The sequence below is a fragment of the Saimiri boliviensis genome, chromosome 4 (assembly GCF_048565385.1).
Source record: "Saimiri boliviensis isolate mSaiBol1 chromosome 4, mSaiBol1.pri, whole genome shotgun sequence".
In the NCBI taxonomy this organism is placed as follows: Eukaryota; Metazoa; Chordata; class Mammalia; order Primates; family Cebidae; genus Saimiri; species Saimiri boliviensis.
The window spans coordinates 107794440-107816662 of record NC_133452.1 but is presented as its reverse complement, the minus strand read 5'-3'; the positions used below and the strand labels follow the sequence as shown (position 1 = coordinate 107816662).

At 38.5% G+C, this 22223-nt stretch overlaps 1 protein-coding gene across 6 annotated transcripts in view; it reads left to right on the top strand.

The window, feature by feature from the left end:
• The window catches only part of LOC141584314 (uncharacterized), a 224131-nt gene that overhangs the window by 170776 nt on the left and 31132 nt on the right, over window positions 1-22223 (top strand). The window contains exon 7 of one of the 6 annotated variants that reach the window (XM_074398029.1): window positions 10373-16942. The exons of the other annotated variants lie outside the window; for them this stretch is intronic. The gene's annotated coding sequence lies outside the window, so the exon portion shown is untranslated. Of the gene's footprint in view, window positions 1-10372; window positions 16943-22223 lie in introns of those variants that run through there. 6 annotated transcript variants of the gene reach the window in all.

The following is a 22223-nucleotide window of genomic DNA, read 5'->3' as shown; positions in this document are numbered from 1 at the left end:
ATTCTGAATGAAACAAATCTTGAGACAGGCCATGAAATAATGGTTCTGTGGATATTAGGTCATCTTCAGAAAGTGCTGTATAAAATATTATGCATTATATATTCACTTATAAGCATATTAAAAATTCAGGGAATACTAGCAAAAAAGAAGCCAGTTTTAATTTCTTATCATTTCCCAAATTCACTTGTCTGTAGGATTCTTTGTTTGTTGAATACCATCAATTAGCATCCCAAGGAATACCCTTTGGGAAATGCTGTTGAGAGAAGCTAAGAACTTGCCTCACATTTGTCAAGCACTGAAAAAAATTCATACTTGGGAAACTGGCAAACTATTTTTCTGACCCTGACCCTTACCAGTAGTATAATCATGGGCAAGTCACTTGATTTCTTCACATATAAAACAAAATAATAATACATCCTTCATGGACAGCCATAGAGAGAAGATTCATTACAAAATGCATTTATGGTAGGAACAGAAGTTGGCAATAAAAGTTAATATTGTCACAATATGCATCCTAATTTACACCAAACTCATTGCAAGGAAGCAGGTCTTAAAAGTAAAGTCTTGGTATTGGAAGACTGGGAAGAGTTTGGGTGTGTTCAGGACATAGCTATTGATTAAAGTGTGAGGTATGTGTAGAGAAAGAAGGAATCAAGGCTGGGAAGACAGAGAAAAGAAGGAAGATACTTTGGTGCTGGGATGCTGAGGACACTAATAGAAATGGTGAAAAAAAAAATGTGAGTAGGAGTGGCTGAGGGGTAAAGCTAGACTCTTTTTTGACATGCTAGTTTGAAGAGCTAACAAACCATCCAATTGGCAATTCCATTTATCTAGATCTTAGGAAAGAGTTCAGAGCTTGTGAAACAGGAAACATTAGCACATTATTGTGAAATTTTTGAGAGAAGAATTGTTTCTTATTCAGCCACATATATTCTGTGTTCAAACTGTTGTCCGGTGCATAGTAGAAGCTCTTTAAAATTTGAGAAATGAATTAATCAGTGAACAAATTAATTGCCTGTAAGCCTAACAAATCAAAGTAGATTCCAAGTCATATAACCAGAGCAGAATAAAACATGAGTTGATTGAATGAAATGATAGTTGAACCCCTGGAATTGGGGAGATCCACAATTAAAGGTGCATAGAGAAAAAGAAGAGGACCAAGGACAAACAAAGAGGTACAGCTTATTTGATGGCTGGCAGAAACTGTAGAAAACAGAGTCAGAGAGACTGAAGGAGAAATGAGTGTTTACAAGAGGACCAGAAAGAAAGGAGAAAGTGGGTGTCAATGATATGAAATGATTCCGGGACATCAAGTAAAATGAGACTTATCTTCCACAAATATCACTTCTTTTAGCTATGCTTTAAGAAGAGCAGCATGACTAGGGTCCAAAGCCTTGATGTCTGAGATGAGAGTGATATAGCCTGTGTGGAAGGAAGACCTCCCACCCCCACCCCCACATACAAACATTGCTGGAATTTAAACTTAAAATAAGCTCTATAATAGAAGGAAACCAGAGATCTAACATGGTTCTTTTGGTTTTAACATAGAATGATTATTTTTAACCTTTCAATTATGGAAATTTTTAAACACAGGCAAAGGTAGAGAAGTGTGGTGGACTCCAGTGTACCCATTACCCAAACTGGACCATTATCAACTCATTGTCAATTTTGTTTTGTGTGTACTTCCACCCACTTTCCCACACACACACTGGATATTGCAAAGCAATCACCAGATACTGCCATTTTACTCATACATATTTTTGTTTGTCTAAAACTTTAAGGATCAGTCTAAAATTGCAATCACAATTATATTATTGCACACCAAAAAATTCAAATTATTATTACTTATTTTATTTTATTTTATTTGCATTTTAGGTTTTGGGGTACATGTGAATAACATGCAAGATTGTTGCATAGGTACACACGTGGCAGTGCGATTTGCTGCCTTCTTCCCCTTCACCTATATCTGGCATTTCTCCCCATGCTATCTCTCCCTATCTCCCCATCCCCCGCTGTCCCTCCCCTAATTCCACCCAACAGACCCCAGTGTGTAGTGCTCCCCTGCCTGTGTCCATGTGTTCTCATTGTTCAACACCTGCCTATGAGTGAGAACATGCGGTGTTTGATTTTCTGCTCTTGCGTCAGTTTGCTGAGAATGATGGTTTCCAGGTTCATCCATGTCCCTGCAAAGGACATGAACTTATCATTTTTGATGGTTGCATAACCTTCCATGGTGTATATGTGCCACATTTTCCTTGTCCAGTCTATCATCGACGGGCATTTGGGTTGGTTCCTGGTCTTTGCTATTGTAAACTGTGCTGCAATGAACATTAGTGGGCATGTGTCCTTATAGTGGAACGATTTATAATCCTTTGGATATATACCCAGTAATGGGATTGCTGGGTCGAATGGAATTTCTATTTCTAGGTCCTTGAGGAATCGCCACACTGTCTTCCACAATGGTTGAACTAATTTATACTCCCACCAACAGTGTAAAAGTGTTTCTGTTTCTCCACATCGTCTCCAGCATTTGTTGTCTTCAGATTTTTTTTTTTTTTTTTTTTGAGACGCAGTTTCGCTCTTGCTACCCAGGCTGGAGTGCAATGGTGCAATCTTGGCTCATTGCAACCTCCACCTCCTGGGTTTAGGCAATTCTCCTGCCTCAGCCTCCTGAGTAGCAGGGATTACAGGCACACTCCACCATGCCCAGCTAATTTTTTTGTATTTTTAGTAGAGACGTGGTTTCACCATGTTGACCAGGATGGTCTTGATCTCTTGACCTCGTGATCCACCCGCTTCAGCCTCCCAAAGTGCTGGGATTACAGGCTTGAGCCACCACGCCTGGCCGTCTCCAGATTTTTTAATGATTGCCATTCTAACTGGCGTGAGATGGTATCTCAATGTAGTTTTGATTTGCATTTCTCTAATGACCAGTGATGATGAGCATTTTTTCATATGTTTGTTGGCCTCCTGTATGTCTTCTTTTTTAAAGTGTCTGTTCATATCCTTCACCACTTTTGAATGGGCTGGTTTGTTTTTTTCTTGTAAGTCTGTTTTAGTTCTCTGTGAATTCTGGATATCAGCCCTTTGTCAGATGGGTAAACTGCAAAAATTTTTTCCCATTCTGTTGGTTGCCGATTCACTCTAATGACTGTTTCTTTTGCTGTACAGAAGCTATAGAGTTTGATTAGGTCCTATTTTTCTATTTTGGCTTTTGTTGCCAATGCTTTTGGTGTTTTGATCATGAAGTCCTTGCCTATGCCTATGTCCTGAATGATTTTGCATAGATTTTCTTCTGGGGTTTTTATGGTATTAGGTCTTATGTTTAAGTCTTTAATCCGTCTGGAGTTAATTTTAGTGTAAGGTGTCAGGAAGGGGTCCAGTTTCTGCTTTCTGCACATGGCTAGCCAGTTTTCCCAACACCCTTTATTAAACAGGAAATCCTTTCCCCATTGCTTGTTTTTTTCAGGTTTGTCAAAGATCGGATGGTTGTAGAAATGTTGTGTTGCCTCCGAGGCCTCTGTTCTGTTCCATTGGTGTACATCTCTGTTTTGGTACCAGTACCATGTTGTTTTGATTACTGTAGCCTTGTAGTATAGTTTGAAGTCAGTAGTGTGATGCCTCCTGCTTTGTTCTTTTTGTTTAGGACTGAATTGGCTATGTGGGCTCTCTTTTGGTTCCATATGAAGTTTAAGGTGTTTTTTTCCAGTTCTGTGAAGAAGGTCATTGGTAGCTTGATGGGGATTGCATTGAATCTGTAAATTACTTTGGGCAGTATGGCCATTTTCACAATATTGATTCTTCCTAACCATGAACATGGAATGTTTCTCCATCTGTTTGTGCCCTCTCTTATTTTATTGAGCAGTGGTTTGTAGTTCTCCTTGAAGAGGTCCTTTACGTTCCTTGTTAGTTGTATTCCTAGGTATTTTATTCTCTTTGTAGCAATTGTGAATGGTAGTTTGTTCTTGATTTGGCTCTCTTTAAGTCTGTTACTGGTGTATAGGAATGCTTGTGATTTTTGCACATTGGTTTTGTATCCTGAGACGTTGCTGAATTTGCTTACCAGTTTCAAGAAATTTTGGGCTGAGACGATGGGGTCTTCCAATATACAATCATGTCGTCTGCAAATAGAGACAATTTGGCTTCCTCGTTTCCTATTTGAATAACCTTTATTTCTTTTTCTTGCCTGATTGCTCTGGCTAGAACTTCCAGTACTATGTTGAATAGGAGTGGTGAGAGAGGGCATCCTTGTCTAGTGCCAGATTTCAAAAGGAATGCTTCCAGTTTTTGCCCATTCAGTAAGATATTGGCTGTTGGTTTGTGATAAATAGCTTTTATTATTTTGAGATACGTTCAGTCAATACCTAGTTTATTGAGGGCTTTTAGCATAAAGGCCTGCTGAATTTTGTCAAAGGCCTTCTCTGCATCAATTGAGATAATCAGGTGGTTTTTGTCTTTGGTTCTGTTTATGTGGTGAATTACACTTATAGACTTGCATATGTTGAACCAGGCTTGCATCCCCGGGATGAATCCTACTTGATCATGGTGGATAAGCTTTTTGATGTGCTGTTGCAATCGGCTTGCCAGTATTTTATTGAAGATTTTTGCATCAATGTTCATCATGGATATTGGCCTGAAGTTTTCTTTTCTTGTTGAGTCTCTGCTGGGTTTTGGTATCAGGATGATGTTGGTCTCATAAAATGATCTGGCAAGGATTTCTTCTTTTTGGATTATTTGGAATAGTTTCAGAAGGCATGGTACCAGCTCTTCTTTGTATGTCTGGTAGAATTTGGCTGTGAACCCATCTGGGATCTGGGCTTTTTTTGGGTGGTAGGCTCTTAATTGCTGCCTCAACTTCAGACCTTGTTATTGGTCTATTCAGGGTTTCGACTTCTTCCTGGTTTAGGCTTGGGAGGAGGCAAGTGTCCAGAAATTTATCAATTTCTTCCAGGTTTACTAGTTTATGTGTATAGAGATGTTTGTAATAATCTCTGATGATGGGTTGAATTTCTGTGGAATCTGTAGTGATAGACCCTTTATCGTTTTTTATTGCATCTATTTGGTTATTCTCTCTTTTCTTTCTTATTAATCTGGCTAGTGGTCTGTCTATTTTGTTGATCTTTTCGAAAAACCAGCTCCTGGATTTATTGAATTTATTGATTTTTTGAAGGTTTTTTTGTGTCTCTATCTCCTTCAGTTCTGCTCTGATCTTAGTTATTTCTTGTCTTCTGCTAGAATTTGAGTTTTGTTGATCTTGCCCCTATAGCTCTTTCAATTTTGACAATAGGGTGTCAATTTTAGATCTCACCTTGTTTCTCATGTGGGCATTTATTGCTATATATTTTCCTCTAGAGACTACTTTAAATGTGTCCCAGAGATTCTGGTGTGTTGTGTCTTCATTCTTGTTGGTTTCTAAGAACATCTTTATTTCTGCCTTCATTTCATTGTTTATCCAGTCAATATTCAAGAGCTAGTTGTTCAGTTTCCATAAAGCTGTGTGTTTCTGAGTTAGTTTCTGAATTCTGAGTTCTAACTTGATTGCACTGTGGTCTGAGAGACTGTTTGTTATGATTTCTGTTCTTTTGCATTTGCTGAGGAGTGATTTACTACGAATTATGTGGTCAATTTTAGAGTAGGTGTGATGTGGTGCTGAGAAGAATGTATATTCTGTGTATTTGCGGTGGAGAGTTCTGTAAAGGTCTCAGTTCAGGTCCTGGATATCCTTGTTAATTTTCTGTCTGGTTGATCTAATATTGACAATGGGGTGTTAAAGTCTCCCACTATTATTGTATGGGAGTCTAAGTCTCTTTGTAAGTCATTAATAACTTACCTTATGTATCTGGGTGCTCCTGTATTGGGTGCATATATTTAGGATCGTTAGCTCTTCTTGTTGCATTGATCCTTTTACCATTATGTAATGTCCTTCTTTGTCTCTTTTGATCTCTGTTGCTTTAAAGTCTATTTTATCAGCTACGAGAATTGCAACTCCTGCTTTTTTTTTGCTCTCCATTTGCTTGGTAAATTCTTCCTCCATCCCTTTATTTTGAGCCTTTGTGTATCCTTGCATGTGTGATTGTTTTCCTGGATATAGCAAACCAATGGGTTTTGGCTTTTTATACAATTTGCCAGTCTGTGTCTTTTGATTGGGGCATTTAGTCCGTTTACATTTAGGGTTAATATTGTTATGTGTGAATTTGATACTGCCATATTGATGCTAGCTGGCTGTTTTGCCCATTAGTTGATGCAGATTCTTAATTGTGTTGATGTTCTTTACCATTTGGTATGTTTTTGGAGTGGCTGGTACTGTTTGTTCCTTTCTATGTGTAGAACCTCTTTTAGGAGCTCTTATAAAGCAGGCCTAGTGGTGATGAAATCTCTGAGTACTTGCTTGTTCATAAAGGATTTTATTTTTCCTTCACTTATGAAGCTTAGTTTGGCTGTATATATAATTCTGGGTTGAAAGTTCTTTTCTTTAAGGATGTTGAATATTGGCCCCCACTCTCTTCTGGCTTGTAGGGTTTCTGCTGAGAGATCTGCTGTGAGTCTGTTGGGCTTTCCTTTGTGAGTAACCTGACCTTTCTCTCTGGCTGCCCTTAGCATTTTGTCCTTCATTTCAACCTTGGTGTATCTGACGATTATGTGCCTTGGGGTTGATCTTCTTGAGGAATATCTTTGTGGTGTTCTCTGTATTTCCTGGACTTGAATATTGGCCTGCCTTGCTAGGTTGGGGAAGTTGTCCTGGATAATATCCTGAAGAGTATTTTCCAGGTTGGATTCATTCTCTTGGTCACATTCAGGTACACCTATCAAATGTAGATTAGGTCTTTTCACATAGTCCCACATTTCTTGCAGACTTTGTTCATTCCTTTTTACCTTTTTTTTCTCTAATCTTGCTTTCTCATTTTATTTCATTGAGTTGATATTTCACCTCTGATATCCTTTCTTCTGCTTGGTCAATTAGGCTGTTGAAACTTGTGTATGCTTTGCGAAGTTCTCATGTTGTGTTTTTCAGCTCCATCAATTCACTTATATTCCTCTCAGTTGTCCATTCTTGTTGGCATTTCATCAAATCTTTTTCCAATGTTCTTAGTTTCTTTGCATTGGGTTAGAATATATTCTTTTAGCTCACAGAAGTTTCTTATTACCCACCTTCTGAAGCCTGATTCTGTCATTTCATCACACTCTTTCTCCATCCAGCCTTGTTCCTTTGATGGTGAGGAGTTGTGATCCCTTGTAGGAGGAGAGGTGTTCTGGTTTCAGGTGTTTTCATCCTTTTTGTGCTGGTTTCTTCCCATCTTTGTGGATTTGTCTACCTGTCATCTTTGTAGTTGTTGACTTTCAGATTGGGTCTCTGAGTGAACGTCCAGTTTGTTGATGATGAAGTTCTTTCTTTCTTTTTTTTTTTTTTTGAGACTGAGTTTCACTTGTTACCCAGGTTGGAGTGCAATGGCACGACCTTGGCTCACCGCAACCTCTGCCTCCTGGGTTCAAGCAATTCTCCTGCCTCTGCCTCCTGAGTAGCTGGGATTACAGGCATGTGCCACCATGCCCAGCTAATTTTTTTGTGTTTTTAGTAGAGACGGGGTTTCATCATGTTGACCAGGATGGTCTCGGTCTTTCGACCTCGTGATCCACCTGTCTCGGCCTCCCAAAGTGCTGGGATTACAGTCTTGAGCCACCCCACCAGGCCTGATGAAGTTATTTCTGTTTCTTAGTTTTCCTTCTAACAGTCTGGCCCCTCTGCTGTAGGACTGCTGAGGTCCACTCCAGGCCTGCTTGCCTGAGTATCACCTGCAGCAGCTGCAGAACAGGGTTGCTACCTGTTTCTTCTGCTATCTTTGTCCCAGAAGGATACCTGCCAAATGTCAGTCTGATCTCTCTTTATGAGGTGACTCTTTGGATATACGGGGGTCAGGGAGCTGCTTGAGGAGACAGTCTGTCCTTTATAGGAGCTCAAGTGCTGAGCTGTGAGCTCCGTTGTTCATTCAGAGCTGCTGGGCAGGTACATTTAGGTCTGCTGCAGCAGAACTCATAACACCCTTTTTTTTTCCCCAGGTGCTCTGTCCCAGGGAGTTAGGGCTTTATTTTTGAGTTTCCATTGTGCTGCTGCCTTTTTTTCAGGGCTACCCTGCCCAGCAAGGAGGCAGCCTAGTCACTGTCTGCCTGCAGAGGCTTTGCTGAGTGGCTGTGGGCTCCACCCAGCTGCTGTGTGAACTTCCCTGCAGTCCTGTTTATATGGGTGTAGTTAGAACTGCCTCGGCAATGGTGGCCTACCTCTGTAATGGCGGGCTCTCTCTGTAATGGCAGGTTGCCTTGGCAATGGTGGGCTGCCTCAGCAATGACAGACTATCTCCATAGTGGTGAAGTGCCTCGATAATGACGGACGCCCCTCCCCCACAAAGCTGTACCATCACGGGTTCAGCTGTGCTTGTTCTTAAACTCTCAACCCAGAGCGTTTCCAATTGCTGTCTTTTTTTTTGTGGGGGTGGGACCAGCCGAGCCTGATCACCTGTCTCCCTGCCTCAGAGCCTTTTTTTTTTTTAGTTGAACGGGCAACTGTCTTCCAGGTGTTCCAGTCATCTGTTGAAAAGGCGCTGGGATCTGTGTGATTTTCCTTGCGGTGGCTCACTGCGCCACTGTGGCACTGAGATTCTTGGTGCTTTTTTTGCCCGAGAATCTCCTGGTCTAGCTTCCTGTTTCAGTCCCCTTTTTAATCAGATGAATGGGCGACTCTGCCTTCCCAGGGCTCCAATTGCCAGCTAAAAGAGCACCCAGACCAGTGTATTTTGTACGGAGAACTGCTGTGGTGGGCAGCCATGTGGGCCACGCCGACCAAAACAGCCGCGCTGGTGACCCATGGGGCTCCTCCGCCTGGGAATCTCCTGGTCTGTGGGCAGTAAAAATCCATCTGGAAATGCAGCATCCACTCACCCTCTGCGCTTTCACTGGGAGCTGCAATCCTGAGCTGTTCCTAATTGGCCATCTGGGATCTTCCCCTTACAATTCCAAATTATTTTTTAATATCACAAATAACCGGTATTCCAATGCCCCAGTTATTTCATTCAAGGTCCTTTGGTGTTGTTTATATAGTTCGTTTATATAGGGATCTACATAAAGTCCATACAGTGCAATTAGTTGATCTATCTTTACAGATAGTGGTTCTTGAAGACTAATTTTCCAAGGTACCCATAAGTCTGTAATTTCTATGTAGAAGACTATGATTAAAGTCATCTTCAGGATAAACTAGTAATATTTTCTTCACAAAGACAAATATATATGCACACTGAAGACATAGTATCATTTTTAAATACAACAACTAGCACCAGAAACCAAAATGTCTTTCCCCAAGTAAAAGGAGTGGTGATGTCATTTAAATTCCCTTGTGGATTAGTCTTTTCTCAGCAAACATTTCTGCGCATATTGGTCACACAAATAAATGATTCATTAGTATTTTTGATAGCTTTGATAGTTAAATACCTTTGAGGATACTACTTATGCTAATAAAAACATTCTTATGGTGCACAATGCAAGCTTTATTAATAGGTGAGGAGGAGAGCCTCCTGGGAGTGGAGAATTTTATTGCCAGCACAACCTAAGGTCAGGTCAAGAGAAAAGGATATAGAGTCAGGTCAAGAAGAAAGAATACAAAGGAAAGAAGAAAAAATAAGAAAAAAAATCTTTGTTTTAGAAACCCGTAGCCGGAAAAGAAAACTTGAATGATGCTTTTTAATTCATGCTTCCCTGGAAGGAAAGAAGGTGCTAAAATAAGAGAGGAGCTAGCTTAGAGAGAGCACACAGGATAGGCATGCTATCTAAATTAACTCATTTAATCCTCACAATAATGATCTAATGTCAATACTATTGTTTTGGAAATTTAGAAGCAGAGGAAAATGGAGGTTAAAAATCCCCATCTCCAAAGGAGCATAGCAGTATTTTTGCTACCTGAAAAGAAAGCCGATGTTTTTCTTACATATGTCAGGGAGTAACTGGGCTTCTTTTCCTTTGGATAGCAAAGAGCACTTAGACATCAGACACTCACAGGGTGGGTCCCTTTTGAGAACAAGCTCTGAGGCACCATGCAGGTCTAGGGATTCAAAGCAGAGCGCACAATCATCTGGAGAGACCTGGTGCTCACTGAGGAAGAAGGGAAAATGATATCACATCCCCACCTTAGACATGGAAGAGTTGTGAAATGAGGGTAAAGGGGACCCTCCAGAAAGGAAGACAAGGAAGAAGCTAGGACACAGCCAGCCAACCCTGCCCACATGTCAGTGAAGTTGAGAAACTGATGCTGTTTATGCTTGTTAAGAGTTCCCATGGCTTTGCAGGAACCAACCCAATGTTTTCTGTGTTTTTTCACCTACTTTTTAAGAGTCTATTAGAAAACCTACTACAAAAACTCCTGCAGGAAGAAAAGAGTTCGTGTATTTGCATTGGAAATGTCAGGTTAAAGAAAAACTTGAAGAATTCCAAAGGATCCTAGGCAAAGGCATCCAAAAGGAAGCAATGTGTTGGTAGCTGGTAAAGCAAAGGTAAGGAGGCCTAAGAATAAAAGGAATAAATTATAAACCTGTTTTAAGAGTGAGAGTAGCTTAAGGCTCTAAGATTTATCTTTGAGGAAGAACTTGTCCCTTGACAACAAGCAATTTCAACATAATTAAAAAGAAATCCTTTTAAGCGTTTATATTACAGTCATACTGGGCTCAAGGCAAATTGTTAAATATGCTTCTGACCCTCATTTCAACCTTAGACATCCTCTTACCTTTCCACTGTAATATACTTTCAAGGACTGTTTCAAAACTGAGGTACACACATATACACGTGCATGTGCACACACATATACACTAACATCTTTGAACTATGCTATTTCAAATTCATGGACATGTCAGCTCGCTAATTGTTCCAATCAGAATGGGCCTTGGTAATAAATGAATAACCCTGGTTCTCAGCCCAGTGTTAAATCTTAGTAGAGGATAGTGAATAAGAACACAGCTTTCCCAAAGACCTTAATGCTCTTTGCATGATACTTGAACATTCTCATGCTCACATATATAAAATCAATATATTATTCAGCTAACTTTTGATTCCAAGTGACAGAAAAGTTTGAAGTCAGGAAAAGGAATTACCAGTATTACATAAGTGGTATGGCCAGAAGTGCAGTTGGCTTCAGAAAGTTTGATCCAAGACAATGTTAGCAAGATATTTTCTCTCTATTGCTATCTGATATGGTTAGAATGTTCCCTTTACATCTCATGTTGAAATTTAGTTGTCATTGTGATGGTATTAATACGTGGGCTGGGAAACAATAAAAGAGTGAAATAGAGGCCTGCAACATTTGTACCCCCTGCAGGCATGCCAAATTTTCACAACTATCTGCACACAGAAAAGCACCCTCAAACCCTCACAAGAACCAAAAATCAGGTGAGCAACCACAGGACCTGGTTTTAACTTCATATTATTGACAGAGGCAATGAAAAGGGTTGAAGAGACAGTCTTGACTTGCCGACACCATTTCTCCTCTAGCCCTGGCAGTGGCCATGTAGCACAGTCTATGCACTTCAGAGAGGGAGAGCGCAGTGACTGGGGTACTTTACCTTGAACTCAGTGCTGACCTGTCATAGCAAAAAGCAAAGCCATGCTAGGTTCAACCAGTGCCAGCATAAGGAAGGTACATTTGAAGCAGACCTAGTGAGAGGGAAATCACCCATTCCATCAATCAGAACTCAAGTTTCTTGGCAAGCCTCACCATAGCAGGCCAAAGGGCTCTGGGGCTCTAGGTAAACTTGAGAGTCTAGGACACAAGGACTGCAATTTCTAGGGAACTCCTAATGCTGGGCTGGGCTTAGGGCCAGAGGACTAGGGTAACACCAGTTGGAGCAGCTAAGGAAATGCTTACGCCACTCCTCCCTGAACCTGAGGCAGAACAGCTCACAGCTGCAAACGTGTCTCCTTCCTTGTGCTTAAGGGGAGGAGAGCAAAGAGTAAAGAGAACTTTGCCTTGCATCTTGAGTACCAGCTCTGCCACAGTAAGATAAGTCATCTGAGACATGCTAACTACAAGTGTGACCTAGCACAACCTCAGCTATGGTAGCTACAGTGTAAAACTCCTTCTGTTTGAGAAAAGCAGAGGGAAAAACAAAGAGAACTTTGTCTTGCACCTTAGGTACCAGCTCAGCCACAGCAGGATAGAGCAACAAGCAGACTCTTGGGATCCCTGAGTTCAGGCCTAGGCACTTGGATAGTATTTGTGGACCTGCCAGGGACCAGAGGGGAACCCACATCCCTGAAGGCTGAGTCTCAGGCCTGGCAGCATTCACTACAAGCTAACTGAAGAGCCCTTGGGCTTTACATGAGCTTCGGCAGTGGTCTGCGAGACTGCTCCACACCCCCATGGGCCAGTGGGGTGATGCCAACAAGAAGAGTCTCCTCTGCCTATGGAAAGGGGAAGAAAAAATGGGAAGAACTTTATATTGTGGTTTGACTGCCAGCTTAACCATAGTACAATAGAACATAAGGCAAATTTCTAAGGATTTTGATGCCAATCCCTGGCCACCAGACAGCATCTATGGATCTGCCTTGAACCTAGAGACCCTCATCACCCTGAAGAGGACACAAAGATGACTGGCTTTGCTGTGTGTTATTTGTAGACCCCTAGATCAGTGGATGAACAAAGGTAGCCAGGGAGTGGTTACAGCAGGCCTTGGGCAAAACCTAGTGCTGTGCTGGCTGCAGGTCTGACCCAGTGCAGTCTCAGTGGTGTGGCCACAGGGATGCTTATTACATCACCACACCCCTAGTTCCAGGTAGCTCAGCACGTGCACATGCACACACACACACACACACACACACACACACACACAGAGAGAGATAGAGAGAGAGAGAGAGACAGAGAGAGAGACTCCATTTGAGGGAAAGTAAAAGAAAAAAGAGTTTCTTCCTGGTAATCCAGAAAATTCCTCTGTATCTTATTCAAGACTGCCAAGGCGGTATCTCTATGAGTCTGCAAAAACCACAGCAATATTGGGCTGAAGGCCCAACTCCCTTCAAATACCTGGAAAGTCTTCTGAAGAAGGACAGGCACGAACAAGCCTGAGAAGACTATGATAAATACCTAACTCTTCAGTGCCCAGACACTGAACAACTATAAGTATCAATGCCATTCAGGAAAACAGGATCTCATCAAATGAACTAAACAAGCACCAGGGACCAATCCTGGAGAAACATAGATATGTGGCCTTTTAGACAGGGAATTCAACATAGGTGTTTTGGGGAAACTGAAAGAAATTCAAAATAATACGGAAAAGGAATTCAGGATACTATCAGAAAAAGTTTAAAATATATTGAAATAACTAAAAAGAATCAAGTAGAAATTCTGGAACTGGAAAATGCAACTGACATACTGACGAATACATCAAAGTAACAATAGCAGAATTGAGCAAGCAGAATAAGTGAGCTGGAAGACAGGCTATTTGAAAATACATGGTCAGAGGAGACAAGAGAAAAGAATAAAAAGCAATGAAGCATGCCTGCAGGATCTAGAACATAGACTCACTGGGGCAAATCTAAGAGTTATTGGCTTTAAAGGGGAGGTTGAAAAAGAAACAAGGATAGAAACTTTATTCAAAGGAATAATATCAGAGAACTTCCCAAACCTGGAAAAAGATATCAACAATTAAGTACAAGAAAGTTATAGAACACCAGGCAGAGTTAACCCAAAAGAAGACTGCCTCAAGGCACTACTAATCCAATTCCCAAAGGTCAAGGAAAATGAAAGAATCCAAAAAGCAGCAAGAGAAAATGAACACATAGCATACAATAGAGCTCCCATACCCCTGGCAGCAGACTTTTTAGTGGAAATCTAAAAAGAGCTAGAAGAGAGTAGCACGATGTATTTAAAGTTCTGAAGGAAAAAATGAATCACCCTAGAACAGTATATCTAGTATATACTGGGAGAAACAAGGACCTTCCAAAACAAACAAAAGCTGAGGTACAAGCTGATGTCCTGTAGGACATCAATATCAGACCTGTCCTACAAGAAATGCTAAAGGGAGTTCTTCAGTGTAAAAGAAAACGATGTTAACAAGCAAGAAGAAATCATTAGAAGCTATGAAACTTACTGATAATGGTAAGCACACAGAAAAACAGAATATTATAACATTGCAGTGCTGGCATATAAAGTACTATTATCTTAAGTACAAAGACTACATGATGGGCCAGGCACATGTGGGCCATGAACCACACCTGGTTCATGCCTGTAATCCCAGTACTTTGTGAGGCCGAGGCATGTGGATCACCTGAGATCAGGGGTTTGAGACCAGCCTAGTCAACATGGTGAAACCCCATCTCTACTAAAAATACAAAAATTAGACTGGTATGGTGGCAGACGCCTATAATTCCAGCTACTTAGGAGGCTGAGTCAGGAGAATTGCTTGAACTTGGGAGTGAGCCTAGTGAGCCTAGATCGTGCCACTGCACTCCAGCCTGGGTGACAGAGCAAGACTCCATCTCAAACAAACAAACAAACACTACACAATGAACCAATTAAATATAATAACTTTTTAAGGCATAGATATTATAATAAGATAAAAATAGATCAACAAAAAGTTAAAAAGCAGAAAAATAAAGTTAAAAGTATAGAGTTTCATTAGTTTTCCTTTTGTGTGTTTATTTACAGAATCAATGTTAAGTTGTCATCAATTTAAAATAATAGATTATAAGACATTGTTTGCAATCTCCACAGTAACCTCAAATTGAACAACATACAATGAATACACAAAAAATAAAAAAGTAAGAAATTAAATTATACCACCGAGAAAATCACCTGTACTAAAAGGAAGATAGGAAAGAAAGAAGGAAGAGAAGGCCACAAAACAACCAGAAAACAAATAATAAAATGGGAGAAGCAAGTCCCTATTTTATGAATGTAAATAAACTAAACTCTCTAATCAAAAGACATAGACTGGCTGAATGCATTAAAAAAAATAATAACCCATGATTTCTTGCCTGCAGGAAAAACATTTCACTCATAAAGATATACAAAGACTGAAAGTAAAGGAATGAAAAAGATACTCCATGCAATAGAAACCCAAAAAAAGAGCAGGAGTAGCTATATTTATATCAGACAAAATAGATTTCAAGACCAAAACTCTAGGAAGAGACAAAGAAGGTTATTATATAATGAAAAAAGGGTCAATGCAGCAACAGGATATAACAATTGTAAATATAACATTTTATCCAAATGTTATATAACATTTTTTTCCCACAGCACATGGATCATTTTCAATAATAGACTATATGCTAGGTCAAAAACAAGTTGTAAAACATTCAAAAAATTGAAATAATAATAATAAGCATCTTCTCTGACCAAAATTGAATAAAACTAGAAATCATAAACAAGAAGAACTTTGGAAACTATACAAACACATGGAAATTAAACAATATACTCCTGAATAACATGTGGGTCAATGAAGAAATTAAGAAGACATTGAAACATTCTTGAAACAAATAGAAACACAATGCACCAAAACCTATGGGATATAGCAAAGGTGTATTAAGAGGGAAATTTATAGCTATAGGTGCCTACATTACAAAAAAAAAACTTCAAAAAATAACCTAATATATCTTAAAGAACAGGAAAAGACATCACACTATCTGACTTCAAACTACGTTACAGGGCTCTGGTAACCAAAACAGCATGGCAGTGGTACAAAAACAGACACATAGACCAATGGAACAGAATAGAGTGCCCAGAAATAAAGCCACACACATACAACCATCTGATCTTTGACAAAACTGACAAAAATATGCAATGAGAAAAGACTCCCTATTTAATAAATGATACTGGGATAACTGGCCGGCCATATACAGAAGATTGAAACTGGAATCCTTCCTTAATGCATATACAAAAATCAATTCAAGATGTAAAGGACCTAAATGTAAAGCCCAAAACTATAAATACCCTGGGAGACAACCATCTGCACATAGGAATGGGCAAAGATTTCATGACGAAGATGCCACAAGCAACTGCAACTAAGGCAAACATTGACAAACAGGATCTATTCAAGCTTAAGAGCTCTGCACAGCAAAAGAAACTATCAACAGAGTAAATGAACAACCTACAGAATTGGAGAAAATATTCACAACTATGCATGTGACAAAGGTCTAATATTCATCATCTATAAGAAACATAAGCAGATTTCCAAGAAATAACAAACAACCCCATTAAAAAGTGGGCAAAGGACATGAACAGACACTTTTCTAAAGATGACATATATGTGGCCAACAAGCATATGAAAAACAGTGCAATATCACTGTTCATTAGAGATACGGAAATTAAAACCACAATGACATATCATCACACACTAGTCTTAATGGCTATTACTAAAAAGTGAAAAAATAACAGATGCTGGTGAGGTTGCAGAGAAAAGAAAATGCTTATATACTGTTGGTGGGAGTCTAAATTAGTTCAACCATCATGGAAAGCCGTGTGGTAATTCCTTAAAGAGCTAAAAACAGAACTACTATTTGACCCAACAATCCCATTACTGTGTATATACTCAAAGGAATAAAAATAATTCTACCATAAAGACACAAGAAGGTAAATGTTCACTGCAGCATTCTTCACAATAATAAAGACATGGAATCAATCTAAATGCCCATCAATGATAGACTGGATAAAGAAAATGTGGTACATATACACCATAGAATACTATGCAGCCATAAAAAAGAATGCAATCAAGCCCTTTGCAGGAACATAGATGAACCTAGAGTCCATTATCCTTAGCAAACTAATGCCTGAACAGAAAACCAAATATGATACATTCTCACTTCTAAGTGGGAACTAAATGATGAGAATACATGAACCCAAAGAGAAACAACAGAAACAGGGGCCTATCTGAGGGTGGAGAATGGAAGGAGGGAGAGAAGTGTGTATATATATATATATATACATATATAATATATAATATATATAATATTATACATATATATAAAATATATATATACCATATATATATATAGTACTGGGCTTAGTAATAGGGTGACAAAATCTGTACAACAAACCTCTGTGACGTGAGTTTACTTATATAACACCCACATATAAAAGATAAAAAAAAAACAAAAACTAGAAAAGCAAGAGCAGACCAAACCCAAAATTAGTAGAAAAAAAAAAATAATAAAGATTAGAACAGAAATACATGATTTTGAAATGAAGAAAATAATACAAAAGATCAGTTAAACAAAAAGTTGGATTTTTGAAAAAAATAAACAACATTGACATTTTGCCAGACTAATAAAAAAAAAAATGGAGAAGACCCAAATAAATAAAATCAGAGATGAAAAAGTGATACTAGAGAAATTCAAATGATAATTGGTGGCTATGATGAGCAATTATAGGCCAATAAATTGGAAAATCTAGAGGAAATGGATAACTTCCTAGACACATACAACCTAACAAGATTGAACCATGAAGAAATCCAAAACGTGGAAAGACCAATAACAAGTAAAGAGAATGAAACCATAATAAAAATGTCTTCCAATAAAGAAAAGACAGGGCCTGATGGCTTCACTGCTTTTTTCTACTAAACATTTAAAGAAGAACTAATATCAATCTTACTCAAACTATTCCAAAAAATAAAGAAGGTAATACTTCCAAACTTACTCTGTGAGGCCAGTATTATTACTCTGATGCCAAAACCCAATAAAGACACATCAAAAAAGAAAAGAAAACTACAGGCCAATATCTCCAAGGAATATGTAGGCAAAAATCCTCAACAAAATACTAGCAAACTCAATTCAACAATACATTAAAAAGATCATTTATCATGACCAAATGGGATTTATACCAGGGATTCAAGCATGGCTCAGCATATGCAAATCAATCAATGTAATGCAATATATCAACAGAATGACGAGAGAAACCATAAGCTTTTTTCAACTGGTTCTGAAAAACATTTGCTAAAGTTTAACATCCCTTCAAAATCAAAACTCTCAAAAACTGAGTGTAGAAGGAACATACCTCAACATAGTAAAAGCCCTATGTGACAGACCCACAGAAAGTATCATACTGAATGAGGGAAAACTGAAAACATTTCCTCTAAGATCTGGACCACAACAAGGACACCCACTTCCACCACTGTTTTCAACATGGTACTGGAAGTCCTAGCTGGAGGAATCAGATAAGAGAAAGAAATAAAGAGCAGCCAAACTGGAAATAAAGAAGGAAAATTATCCTTGTTTACAGATGATATTATCTTATGTTTGGAAAAATCTAGACTTCCTACCAAAAAACTATTAGAACTGATAAATTTAATCAAGTTGCATGATACAAAATTAATACACAAATATCAGAGCATTTCTATATACCAACAGTGAACAAGCTGAAAAAAAAAATCAAAAAAGTAATTTCATTTACCATAGCTACAAATAAAATAAAATACCTTGGAATTAACCAACGAAGTGAGAGATCTCTACAATGATAACTATAAGACATGGATTCAAGAAACTGAAGAAGATACAAAAAAATTGAAATAGAGTCCATGTTCATGGACTGGAAGAATGGATATTGTTAAAATGTTCTTACTACACAGAGTAATCTACAGATTCAATACAATCTATATCAAAATACTAATGATGGTCTTCACAGAAATAGAAAAAATAATCCTAAACTTTATATGGAATCACTAAAGACCCACAAAACTGAAAACTATCCGGAGCAAAAAGAACAAAACTGGAGGAATCTCATTACTGACTTCAAGTGATACCAGAGAGCTATAGTCAACAAAGCAGCATGGTACTGGCTTAAAAACAGACACATAGAAAAATTAGCCAGGTGTGGTAGTGTGCACCTGTAATCCCAGCTACTCAGGAGGCCGAGGCAGGAGAATGGCTTGAACCCTGGAGGTGAAGGCTGCATTGAGCTGAGATCACACCACTGCACTCCAGCCTGGGTGACAGAGCTAGAGTCTATCTCAAATAAACAAACACCAGACACATAGACCAATGGAACAGTACAGAGAACCCAGAAAAAAAATCCATACACCTATGGTGAACTCATTTTTGACAAAGGTGCCAGAAACAATAGTCTCTTCAATAAATTGTCCTGGAGAAACTGAATATCTAGGTAGCAGAAGAAGGAAACTTGTCCCTATCTCTTGCTATATACAAAAATCAAATAAAAATCAATGAAAGACTTAACTCTGGGACTTTTAGATATGAAACTACTATAAGAACACACACACATAGGAGAAATTTTTCAGGCCATTGGTCTGGGCAAAAATTTCTTGAGTAATACCCACAAGCATAGGCAACCAAAGCAAACATGGGTAAATGGGATCACATCAAGTTAAAAAGCTTCCGCACAATGAAGGAAACAATCAGTAAAGTGAAGAGACAACCCACAGAATGGGAGACAATATTTGGAAACTACTCACCTGACAAGGGATTGAAAACTAGAATATATAAATAGGAAAAAATCTCTATGGAAAAAAATATAATAATCTGATCAAAAAAATGCGCAAAAGATTTGAATAGAACTTTCTCAAAAGAAGACATACAACTGGCAAACAGGCATATGAAAAGATATTCAACATCATTGATCAACAGAGAAATGCCAATCAAAATTACAATGTGATAACATTTTTGTCTAGTTAAAATGGCTTTTATCCAAAAATCAGGCAATAAAAAATGCTGGCGAGGATGTGGAGAAAAGGAATCCCTCATGTATTGTTAGTGATATGTAAATTAGTACAAACACTGTGGAGAACAGTTTGGAGGTTCCTCAAAAAACTAAAAATAGAGCTACCATACCATCTGGCGATCCCACTGCTAGGTATATAACCAAAAGAAATGAAATCAGAATATCAAAGAGATATCTGCACTACCATATTTGTTGCAGCACTGTTCACAATAGCCAAGATTCAGAAGCAACCTAAGTTTTCCATCAACAGATGAGTCTATAAAGAAAATGTGGGACTTGTATACAATGGAGCCATTAAAATGGTATACAATTCAGCCTTTAAAAGAATGAGATCCTGTCATTTGCAACATGGTTGGAATTGAAGGTCATTATGTTAGGAAAATAAGCCAGGCACAGAAAAACAACTGTTGCATATTCTCACTTATTTGTGGGATCTAAATATAAAAACTGTTAAACTCATGGAGATAGAGAATAGAAGGATGGTTACTAGAAGCTGAGAAGGGTAGTCAGGGAGTAGGAGGGAGGTGAGGATGGTTAATGGGTTAAAAAAATAGAATTGATAAGATGCAGTATTTGATAGCACAACAGCAGGACTATAGTCAATAATAATTCGATCATACATTTTAAAATAACTAAAAGAGTATAATTGCATTGTTGGTAAAGCAAAGGACAAATGCTTGAGGGATGCATACCCTATTTTCCATGATGTGCTTATTTCACATTGCATGACTGTATCAAAACATCTGATGTGCCCAATAAATATATACAGCTAATATGTACCCAAAATATTAAAAATTAAAAAAAGAGGTGGGACCATTAAGAGGTGATTAGGCCATAAGGGCTGAGGGCTCTGCCCTCATGAGTAGGTTACTGTTATTTCAGAAAAGGAGCACGTTGAGAGTGAGTTGTTCTAAGAGCAAGTTCAACCCTTTCTTGATTGCTTACTCTTTTGCTTCTGCTGTCTTGCCCTTCTGCCTTTTACCATGGGGTGATATAACAGAAAGGCCCTTTACCAGGTGCCAGTGCCATGCTTTTTGACTTCATGGCCTTCAGAACCATGAGCCAAATAAACTTCCATTCTTTATAAATTACCCAGTCTGTGGTATTCTTTTAGAGCAACTTAAAATGGACTTAAACACCACCTTTCAACTATGCTTTTCTTTGTGTTGACTTCATCCTAAGGCAACCTTTCTCCATATAGTGGCAGGAATGTTCCTCAGTGCCTGCTTTATATTCTACCAGTTGAACAACTTTAGTAGAAAGCTTCTCTTTCCCCAATAGTGCCAGAAAGTCACAGGATTGACTCTGCTTGGCCCAACTTGGACTTCGATCTTCATGCCCATTTGTAGACCAATCACTATAACGGGGTGATAGAATAACCCAGTGAGCTAGAAATGGATCACAAGTTCCACCTGAAACACATAAACTGGTGAGGGGAGGAGGATAGGTGAATCCTCAAAAGTTACTTAGATTATAAATAAGAGGATGGAAAGGGAAGCTTGGGAATGCAAAGACAGACTGACATTTGATAGATAGGTGGATTGGTAGATAATGACACACAGAAGAGAAATAGTTATATAGATTATTGATAGATGAATAATGACTATTGTCAGCCATTTACACCATAAACATGACTAGAGCTTTTATGTACACATTTTAATAAGTGTGCATATCCATTGTTGGTATCTTGTATGGTTTCTTCAGCTTCCTTTGCTAAGGGATAGATGTTAGTTTAAGTATTTGAAATATTTCTTCTCTATCAAACCAGGTAGACTAATTTTATTTCCTCTTTTTTTGGCTTGCTGACAGGAAAAATAACAACCCCAATTATTTCAATCAGGTGAGAGGAATTTATAATTTCTAACTAAAATGACATTGATTAAAAACAAACATCATATGTGTCAGCAAAGAAAGGGTCCCAGGACTTAACTCAACATTCTTTTATTACTAATGTTATACAGTTTACAGAAGTTTGGCCTTCTTCTGCAAGGAAAGTTCTTTTGTTCATTTATTCACTCACTTATTCAAAAAATTATTTATTGAATATTGAAGATTTATAATAAAGCTAATGAAGCTTAATTTTTATTATTTTCTTATATCCCTTTCAAAACCCTGGAGAAAACCTAGAGATGTATTTACATACATATTTCGGTAAAACTTGTAAATTTAAAAAATTTTACAATGCTGCCAAAAAAAAGAATAAAACCACGTTCTTTGCAGCAACATGGATGCAACTGGAGGCCATTATCCTAAGTGAGTTAAAGCAGGAACAGAAAAGCAAATACTTCATGTTTCTACATGTGACAGCTGAACATTGAGTATTCATGGACGTAAAGATGGCAACAATAGATATTGGGTACTACTAGAGAGGGGGAGGGAGGGTAGGAGGGACAGGTTGAAAAACTATTAATTTAAAAAACAAACAAACAAAAGACTCCCAAAACTAGCTGTTGGGTGTTATGATCACTTCCTGAGTGATGGGTTTAATAGTACCCCAAACCTCAGCCTAACATAATATACCCACATA